The sequence below is a fragment of the Phycodurus eques genome, chromosome 19 (assembly GCF_024500275.1).
Source record: "Phycodurus eques isolate BA_2022a chromosome 19, UOR_Pequ_1.1, whole genome shotgun sequence".
Lineage (NCBI taxonomy): Eukaryota > Metazoa > Chordata > Actinopteri > Syngnathiformes > Syngnathidae > Phycodurus > Phycodurus eques.
In genome coordinates this window covers 4547740-4558219 of record NC_084543.1, presented here as the reverse complement: position 1 = coordinate 4558219, position 10480 = coordinate 4547740, and positions in this window count along the sequence as shown.

Here is a 10480-nt window from a genome sequence, read left to right as displayed (position 1 = left end):
CTATGTGCCCTGCGATTGGCTGGCGACCAGTTCAGGGTGTACCCCGCCCCTCGCCCGAAGATAGCTCGGATAGGCTTCAGCACACCCGCGACCCTAGTGACGATAAGCGGAACGGAAGATGAATGAATGAATAATGTATTTTATTTTTGCATCATGATTTAATGCTGCCATTCAGTTCAATGTGCTGATTCTTCTGGTGTACCCGCCTATGCCACCAGAGGCAGTATAATGCAGTCATGCAGACTAAAAAAAGAGAAATAGTTTCACAACTACTGTAAGTAACTCAGTAAAATGCTGTAATATTAGTCATTTTTTTCATAGAGGTTAAAGAATTCATGCCTGTTGCTTTGTGTTCCAATATTTGTTGCCTAGAGAGTTAAAAACACACACACAGCTATTGATGCTAATTGTTAGCATGTCAATGGCATTTTCTATTGTATTTTGTTTTGGTTTTAAATACACAGTATGTAACTCTCGTTGTTTTGGTCACATTTGATGTGAAGCGGTGATGCAGAGACGTCACCATCCCACTCGTGAAAGTTTCTTTAGTTTTGGAAAAACACAGACCCCGCAAGTGTGTGTTAAAGCTGCAGAAAGCCGGCTGGCGATCCCCCGCCTCAGGGCTGACTTATGGTCCACATCTCCTCTGTAATGAGAGCAGGAGGTAATAGTCAATATCAAAAATCAATATTAAATGAATCAATAAATAAAAAGCAAATGAATTGATACTGAAAGTAAAAATTTATTGAAACAAAAAACAAATCAATCAATAAGACTTTATTTATATAGCACTTTTCATACGTTAAAATAATAAGTATAACAAATGCAATAAAGAAAAAAACAGAAAAGAAAAAGGAACGTGCCTGTACACTGAGAAATATACAAATAAGTTTGTTATGCCTTGAAAATGCAAAACAAAATGCCGTTCTGATTCAAAACACAACACCTCTAGTTTAAAACTTTTGAGGTTTTCATGTTTCTGTTTGAGTTTGTGCCTTGCCAGCGTCTTTAGTTGAATAAAATATCATAACAGAGATCTTGGGGTCCAGGATTGATGTGTCCAGGCCAGATGGTGAGCTCCTCGTTTAAAATCAATGAGTGGTTATCCCCTGCGGGGGTGTGCAAGGGGTCTAGTTCATGTGTCAGTACTCGTTGGGCCAGAAATAGACACTCACTGGCCACAATATTAGGTACAACTGCATTGATACTGTCAGGGCGATATTACAACATAACATATCAACTACAAGCCTGACGTGGTCGTTGGGGGGGGGGGGGGGGGGGGGGCTTAGTGTTGCCCAAGGAAACACACAATGAACGTCTTACACACTGACTGTAAAAATACACACACACATAAATTAGACTGTGTGCACATTTAAAATTTGGTGTGGCCTAAAGGAACATGGAAGGAAGTTGTTTTCCCCACGCACATTTTCTCACTTATTGTGCCTCTTTGCGGTCTCTGTTTACTTTTGAGTGCTGTGCTTTTTTTCCCTTCACATATTTCTTATGATGACGGTCTCTGAAGAATTAAAATATTTGTTTAATTCCTTACAGTATTTGTTTAGGGCTGTCTTATTTTGTGTAGTCTTTATGAGACTTAAAAAAACAGAAGTTAACCCATAACATTGACAATTAACTAAGATCAGGGCTAATAAATAAATATAGAAAATTGCCTGTTATTCACTGCCTATAAGAGCCAGCATTTATTATTAATTATTAGTGTAGTGTGTAGCTTTTTTTTTTTTTTTAATATATATATATATATATATATATATATATATATTAAATGTATTTTTTTTTGGCCAGGTCAACTTCACACTTACATTAATGAGGAAAAAAATTAACTTAAAGGATTTTAGCAAATGGCTGCCATAGAACAAAGAGTGTAAGATTTAAGGGGGTCTGAATACTTTGCGTACCCACTGTATATATATTACATATTAGCCAAAAGTTGCACTCAAGTGAGAGTACTTTTACTTTAGAATATGACTCAAGTAAATGATTACTTTAGTGAGCGTACGTAGTAAGCATTTAGTGAAAAAACTAAAGCACTGAAAAGAGTATTTAGTTTTTAAATACAAAATATACCGTAGAAAATGGAAATATGCAAATTTTAATATTACCCAACAGTATCACTTACAATAATTCATTTTTTTAAATATAAAATAAAATAAACTGTGGCAAATCCAGCCACAATTTATCCAAAAAGTTACTTAAGTAAATGTAGCTCATTATTTACCATGGCAATTGTTCATTTGTGGCGGAGTGTCCCAACCTTAATAGAGGCGGGATGACACCAGTGTGTCAGTGGTGTGAATTTAAGACCTAATTCACTTCTCCCGCCCTGTTGTATTGAAAGCAATTGTCGCTGTCTCGTCTTCGCTGTAAGAAAGGCAAAGGTTTGGTCTACTGTTACGGCTCGAATGCAGCAATTCTGCGTGATCTTTTTCTGAAAGAGGCTCACGATGTCTGATTTAAAAAAATAAAAAATAAATAAATAAAAAGTGGGCTTACACTACAATACACAAAACGGAACATGCACAGTATTGATGACTAAGCATTGATTTGTCCCAGTCTTTTGTTAGCAACAACAAAAAAAAAGAAGACCCAGTGGGACTTTTTTTTCCCCCTTCTATTCAAGCCTTCTTTCTTCTTTCAATCAAACAAAGCAAGTGGTCTGAGTTATTCAAGAGGAGCTGCAGTGCGACTCAGTGGGCGGGGTGGGCCTAAGTGCTTCTGTAAAGGGCGCCCCCTGGGAGGGGGGGGGGGGGGTGGCGGGGTGTCAGCAGAAAAGAAAATGGAGCAAGAGTGGAAAAACCTCCTGACACGTCTAACTGATGAGGAAAGTGCAGATGTCTGTTGGCTCCCACTTGAATGTTAAAAACGGTTTGTTAATCTGAGGATAGACAACAATGTCAACATGTGAACCCGATCCGTGGAACGCAGACAATCAAAAGCCACAACTTTTGAAGTTGAGTCAGCGTCAGATTCCACCCCACTCCTGTAGGAGGCAGTAATGAGCATTATAATGTGAAATACATCCATGTAGTTGGCCTTCCACATCTATTTAAATACAAAAAAATATTAAAGAGAATAAAATAAATAATCTGATTTGATAACATATCTATATATATATATATATATATATATATATATATATATATATATATATATATATATATATAGTTACAATGGAACCTCTATTTTTGTATGCTCCAGTTTTTGTAAGATTCCAGGGTTTTTTCCTGCCGAAATTCTGTCCCAGTTTTTCGTACATCCTACAAGGTAAATAAAAGATGCGAAGAAAATAAAATTTTAAAACAAAATAAAACATCCCAAGAAAATGTCAGAAAAATATTAATAATCAAAACAGGTGACTTTTAATGAAAGAATAAATGTCAAAAATAAATGAAAAGAAAACAAACACATAACTGGCAGTTAATAGATAATGAAATGAAAGGAAATTAAAAAATAGATGAATAATAAATTATGAATAATGATAACATAATGGCGGCACGGTGGACGACTGGTTAGAGCGTCAGCCTCACAGTTCTGAGGAGCTGGGTTCAATCCCCGGCCCCGCCTGTGTGGAGTTTGCATGTTCTCCCCGTGCCTGCGTGGGTTTTCTCCGGGCACTCCGGTTTCCTCCCACATCCCAAAAACATGCATGTTAATTGAAAACTCTAAATTGCCCGTAGGTGTGAATGTGAGTGCGAATGGTTGTTTGTTTGTATGTGCCCTACGATTGGCTGGCAACCAGTTCAGGGTGTACCCCAGCTCCTGCCCGATGACAGCTGGGATCGGCTCCAGCACGTCCGCGACCCTAGTGAGGAGAAGCGGCTCAGAAAATGGATGGCTGGATGGATAACATAATGGCAGTTAATTGGTCTCTTACAGCAACACAGAATTGACGGGAAAGTCAAGGCAGGACAAAGTTTGGGGGGAAAACATTTTTTAGTCTTTACTTAATCCAACAAACAAAAGAACACCTCACAGCCCATTAAAAGTCAGGAAGTTGCTTTCCACTAATCTTAATTACTGTATGACAACAACAACAACAAAAAGTCAAAATTTCCATTCCCACGAGTCAGAGAAAAAACTCTGGCTTTGAGCAAGGAAAAAAGCATTCAGGTGACAAAGTGTTCTTCTGAAGTCGACTTTTGTAAATACAACTTAATTAAACTTCCCAAATATGAGAAAGAGTTCACAGATTTTCGTTTCATGTGTGTATTCCCTCAAGGAAAAAGATAAAAACTTCTCGTTCTTGCAAGGTTCAATTTTCCAGGACAGGAAACCCAATTAACATGTCGAAGATTTAGAAAAAGAGAAGACACGGGATTGGACTTGATTAATAATTAATTTCTGGTCATCTTAGCAATATTTTAAAAAGAGTAAATACAATGACGTGTTGCACTAATTTTTCTGCATACTCCAAAAAACATGTTTCACCTAATATTTTTATGTCAACCGATTCCTTCCATTACATTCCATCTCAAATCATCTTTTCCCATTGAAATGCATAGAAATACCAATAACCCATTCCAGCTCCCCAAAAAACAACATACAATTTTGCTATGTTTATTTTAATGAGAAAAAGGCACTCTGAAATATTATGCTCTATTAAAATATACAGTCATGACATAATTAAAGTAGATTGCATAGAAGTAAACTGTTTTTGTCACACCTTTTTGATTAAATTCAGTGGTCATTATGCTGCTCCGACTGGTGTGCCACCTGGGGGCAGTAGAACAGAGATCTACAGGTACAGTACATAGATTGTATTTGTCACGCCCAAGAAAGAAATGACAATTTTTAAAACTCATTCACTGCCATTGACGGCTTTTGAAGTCAAATATCCATGTTAACTGGGAGGGCTGGCAGTGAATGAGTTTTAATCAGCCAATAATAGGGTGTGTGCCATTTCAACAACTAACGTATTAACATTTATATAATTAAAAGTTACAGTAATGTATATCATTTCTTCACAATAAAGTCCACAAACTAATATTTGGACGGTGGCCATGAAGTGGGCCTGTGCTGACATAACGAACAGTTGAAAAATACACAGTTAGGAAGGCATTTGTTTCATTTTGAAACCGTGCTCCCTGCTGGTGACATTATTAGCGGCTTAAAGCCTCTAAAAATATCAAAGCCTTTTGATTGACTCTGCAAAGGTCATGTGATTACCATGCTAATTGGAAAAGATCGCTCTTGACGACTCTTCAAATGAACCTTTGGCACCCGCGAGCACACACACACACACACCGCCACTTAGATAAATGCTTGTGTCACTTGGTGCGTCTGTCCGCAAAGAAAAAGCGTAATATCATGAATATTTGCACACACACATCCAACGCAATGTCCTCTTAGCATTGAAAGAATAGGATGAAAAACACGCATGGGCTTCATGTATAGAGAGTCATGATAGTGTGTTCTTATGGAAGAATGAGGTTAAATATAGAGCTTTGTGTTTTGCCCACAAAGTGTTTGTGACTGCCTGTGTGTTTGCCAAGGCAGCATATAAGCTGCATTCGGGTGAAGATAACACCAAGCAGCTTCTGTCTGTAATGCAGAGGCAGCAGCACAGAACGTTACTTAGGGCTTTAATTAGTTGTCACAAGCGAGCAATGCAATGAAACAATACTCACGTGTGTGTCAAGTGCACGTATCGTTTTGCCGCAAAGAGCGGCCGGGGGCGCTAACTGTATTTAACCAACTGCAAATGCGGGAAGGCCTCTATTGGAGATATTTTTGGAATAATAGTACACAATGTTACTCGTACATTACAATTTACCAGATGTGGGAGTAAGTCCCACGTAACTGTAGCGAATATCGAGCAAGTCAAGTCATACAATCTTGCTCACAATACACTACACACACAACAAAAGCTTTTAAAAGCAAAACAAATGCACACATCTTGAAAATAACAATTTTCAAATGTAAACGGGCGAGTCTAAGTCGCGTTAAGTCACATGAATACAAAGTCACGTCTTTAGGTTTTAGCCAAGCAAGTTTCAAAATGTCCTAAAATTGGAGACTCAAGCCTGACTAGATTCAAGGCATGCGAGTCGAGTCCTCTGCCTTTGCCATTTATGCCACAGAAACTAGAGAGTGCCTTAAGAAAGACTATTGTGTTCTTTCACGGTACCTACGCGGTGTGATTGACCTGAAACTTCTAAAACTCATTTGGAATGTAGAATTTCACCAGATTCGGCCACTTTAGTCATGCTAAATTGAAGTTTGACAGGCCAAGTCTCTCACTCACCAAGTTCAGCTCACTGTGCTTTACAAAATATGCCTCTTGGGGCAGTAAAAAAAAAAAAAGAGATCTGTATTTTTCTTCATAGGCAGTCTTACCAAGTAGTTTTTTCCCCCCATGGTTAACTTGCAGCTCACCTCATTGTGCATTACCTAGAAATCATTTCGATTATAGAATTTCAGAAAATGGTGACATTTTGCTAACGCTTGACAGGATAGGTATCTGACTCCTGTTTGACTGACTTGAATTTTCTCACTCGAGTCCTGCCCAGTCTGCTTAAAAAAATAACAACAAAAACACTCCGATAATAAGAGCAATTTTCCTTTCCCCAAGTATGAATTGTCAATTGTGGCCATGAATGATAAGAGCAAGAAGTTTTGTAGAAGTAAATGAAGGCTCAGACTGCTGCAGTTGGTAATTAAGATGCATTTGTGCGCGTGTTGATTATGTGACAGAAATCCCCACGGCATCAAGTGAATGTTTACTCTATTTGCTTCATGGTCACAGCGGCAGCAGCGTTAACACTGCACAGGGACGAGTGCTTCCATTAATTAAGCCATTTTTTTCCTCACTTGCACTTGATCCAAGATTGGATTTCAGAGTCACAAACGTCAGTCTAGTTGGCTTCTCTCGAGCTAATGACGGTAATGGTTTTGTTTTGTTTTTTTTCATCACACATACGTCTCCAAATTTAGAGCTCTGTTCTGACTAACAAGCACAATAAGCATCATTATTCGCTTAAAAAGTGTATTTTTTCCCCCCCAGAGGTGTTGCGCAAATCGGCTGCGGGCCATGCTAACGCTCATGTTTCGGATGCAGCTTTAATTAAGACAACAAGGAATTATCATTCCCTAATGACATCACTCAGGGGAGCCTTTCTGCCTCATTTGTTCTGGCTTACCTTTCAAATTAAATGAGGCCCATTTTTCGCATGGAAATAAAATCGGATAACAATGATTTTTTAATTTTTTATTTATTTTATTTTTTGGAGTCGACGGTTTTAGAGTTAGGTTGTGGGGTTAGGATTAGCGGTAGGGGGTTAGTTAGGGGGATAGGGTTACAATTACAGCTAGGGGTTTGCTATGGCGTTGGGGCTACGGTTAGAATTCATTTTAGCTCGTACAGTGATCCCGACAGCTCTGGAGACACACAGCTCTTGTATTTCCTAAGAACCTGAAAAGCAAAGACTTACTTAGTTGTAGTAAACTACGGTAGATTCAGTGAATTTGTATGCAAGCTTTCTGGAATTTCTGCCGAAATCAATTGTTTTTCCTTCACATTTTCAAATAACTTTGTTGCTGTTGGTGGGGGTAAAATGTCACCGTTTATAGTCCCAACTTTAAATTACGTGTTGTCTAAATTATGGCAAATTGTTTTGTCGATTTTATGTTTGAACTTGAATGACAGTTAAGAACGTTAACAAGTTATTTAAAAATCTTCCCTGTGCAGTTGATAAAGGTTTTGTGATGGCCAAAGTTTGACCCTAGAGCAGTGACACCTCGGTTTACAATAATGTAGAGTGCAACTTTTCTTATTGAAAACACATCACAACATTTTTTGTGCGGGTTGGCACAGATTAATGGTATTCCCATTCATATCAATGGGGAAAGATAATTTTAGCGACATGTTTTGAGTTAAAAGCATGGTCGTGGAACAAATTCAACTCGCAAATTAAGGCACCCCTGACCTTCTAGTTTCCATAATTTCCCATGGGAATATTTCTGTCAATGCTCTGTACCTCGGCTGATATCCTTGATGCATCCGTCTCTCTCTCTAATGCCTCACAGCATGCCGCTCAGGACTCTTTGGAAGTGTGTGTTTTTTTTTGTTTTTTTGCATCCTTTTAATATTACCAAGTAATAAACAACATGAGGCTCATAATATGACTGCCATTTAAAACATTTATTGCTCTCGAAAAGTCTCCTGAAGTTGAAAATAGATTACCTCTTTTTCGTGGACTTATAACAACAAACATATTGCTACCTTCTTACCTCTCTGACAGCGTCAAACGTAAGCATTATTATCTTTTTCGAGACCGAATTTTTCATTAGGATCTTATTAAATTGGGTCAGTGTAGCCAATGTCGTGGTCTCTTTGTGTTTATCTCAACTGCGGCACATTTCTACTTCCCACTGCCCTCATGTCAGCTCGAAGGTTCTTGGAAAGGCCAGCAAAGGCAGTCCAAGTTTGCATTTATTTCAAGTTGTATGGACTCTCTCTCCGCACAAATAAAATATCCAAATCAATAAGTCAGTCTGTGTGCATTTTGATCGTACCTATAACATCTTTTTCTAAATAAATAAATAAATAACACATTTGTTTCTCCTTTTTCACACTCACTCATCCCACAGACTCTGACCACAATTGGTGTCAGTGAGCCGCATTCTGGCTGAAAGTCAATTTTACACTTACTTAACTGCATAATGAGAAGTCACGTTGACTAGAACACAATGCATCGCTTCTTTTTAGCATGTGTTGGAGGGGTGAAAAAACAGGACTCGTCATAATGGGCACAAGAAACACGGGGCAGAGCATGGAAAAATCACTCAAGACGGGTATCAATTGAACTGAATCTGACACTTTACCTAAAACTAGTCTAAAACTAGACTTTGAAATAACAAAATCCAAGGTAATCCTGGTATCATGTTATGCTAAAAATGAAGGAATTTATTGACAGTCTTCTAAAGTACTTGCATCAAAGAGCAGTATTTTGCCAGTGTGCGAGTGCAATTAGTAGTTACCGAGTAAATTGTATTTGCTGTTACGTCCAATAACAATACATTGTTCTGTTAAACCAGGGTTGTCCAAAGGTTTTCCACCAAGGGCTGGATACAGAATAACGTTGATATTCTTCACCTTTTGGTTTAGTTTAGTTTGAGTAAGAACTTTTGTTGGCCGTGTTTTTGCTTATGCTTGATCTTTGTTTTTTTTTTGTACATCAAACGAGTGCCTGACATCAAACAGCCAATGTAACACATCATTTACATGTGTCAATCACGTCCTGAAATAATAAACTAGGGGTATTTTGGCCCAAAAGCTCCCAACACAACCACCGTGTGTACATGTGTGTTTGTGTGTCATGTTTTATTCATGTCGCTATTTCCTGGCTGCTTTCGCGAGAACAATAAACATGCGACGACAAACAAAAATGTGACTTTCATTCCGGAACCATTTTCACCGAAGACGTGCCCGATGCATAAGTCAATCGCTTTGCGGTCGGCTATCTGACAAGCAGATGACGACAGGGAGCAGCAGGGGGTGACCATTGTCACCTTTTGCATGCATGTGTGTTTCAAGACCTTCAAACCCAGTCAAGAGGAAATTCAGTATGTACACAAGACCAACCTTTGCTCTGGCTCTTGTTCGGAAAAGTAAAACAGAAGCGGGACCATTTTTGAACAATAAACTTTCTCAGAAACTTTGAGAACTAGTTTATGAAATCAAACGCTGCAGGTGTTTTTCTCTTCCTTCATGACTGTATTTGCTTGCACTTATCCCATTATTTGGCCGTCCTTAAACTATATGGAAATGTCACACTAAGCTGATAACGTCAGCGTTTTAGTTTTACGGCTTTCTCACATCCAATTAGGTACTGACAGATGTCCAATTTCATGCAGTTGTACAAGCGCAGTTCAATCGGAAATGCTGAAAAATTGCTAATAAAGCATTCGTTTTCCCAGATATGAAGTTTTACTTTGTATGAATTTGTTAGCCCATTTCAACAATGGCTGTCCAAGCCAGCCTTTCTTCAGGGTAATTACAAAACTGCCCAAGCCAATTTTAAATGTTTGAGGCAACAAGAAAAAACACAACTAAGTCAATAAACAAGAAAAGTTCAGTTGCCTCGATTTGTGGCTGATGCAATAAGATACTGAATACACTTGTTCTGACTACTGAGTATTTTGGTCCATAAGTTAATGTCCTTAATGTTTTATAGTCTGTTGAAACCTGCCATGCTTTCTTCTTCTGGTTGATTTCTTTGCTGCAGTCATTGTTCCATGTTATGAGGCTGCCAAGTTACTCTTATTATTATTATTATATTCTGCAGTGTCCACTTTCTTGTCATCTACCTTGATGGCAGTTGAAGGGTGTTGCTCCCCAGATGTCATGGACCTGGTTTTTTTTTTCCTACTGCATTGATTTGAAGGTTTGCTGACCTCATCTCGGGGCTTTTGGAGTTGCTCACTGGATGTGCTGACCAGGTCTATATCATCTGCATAT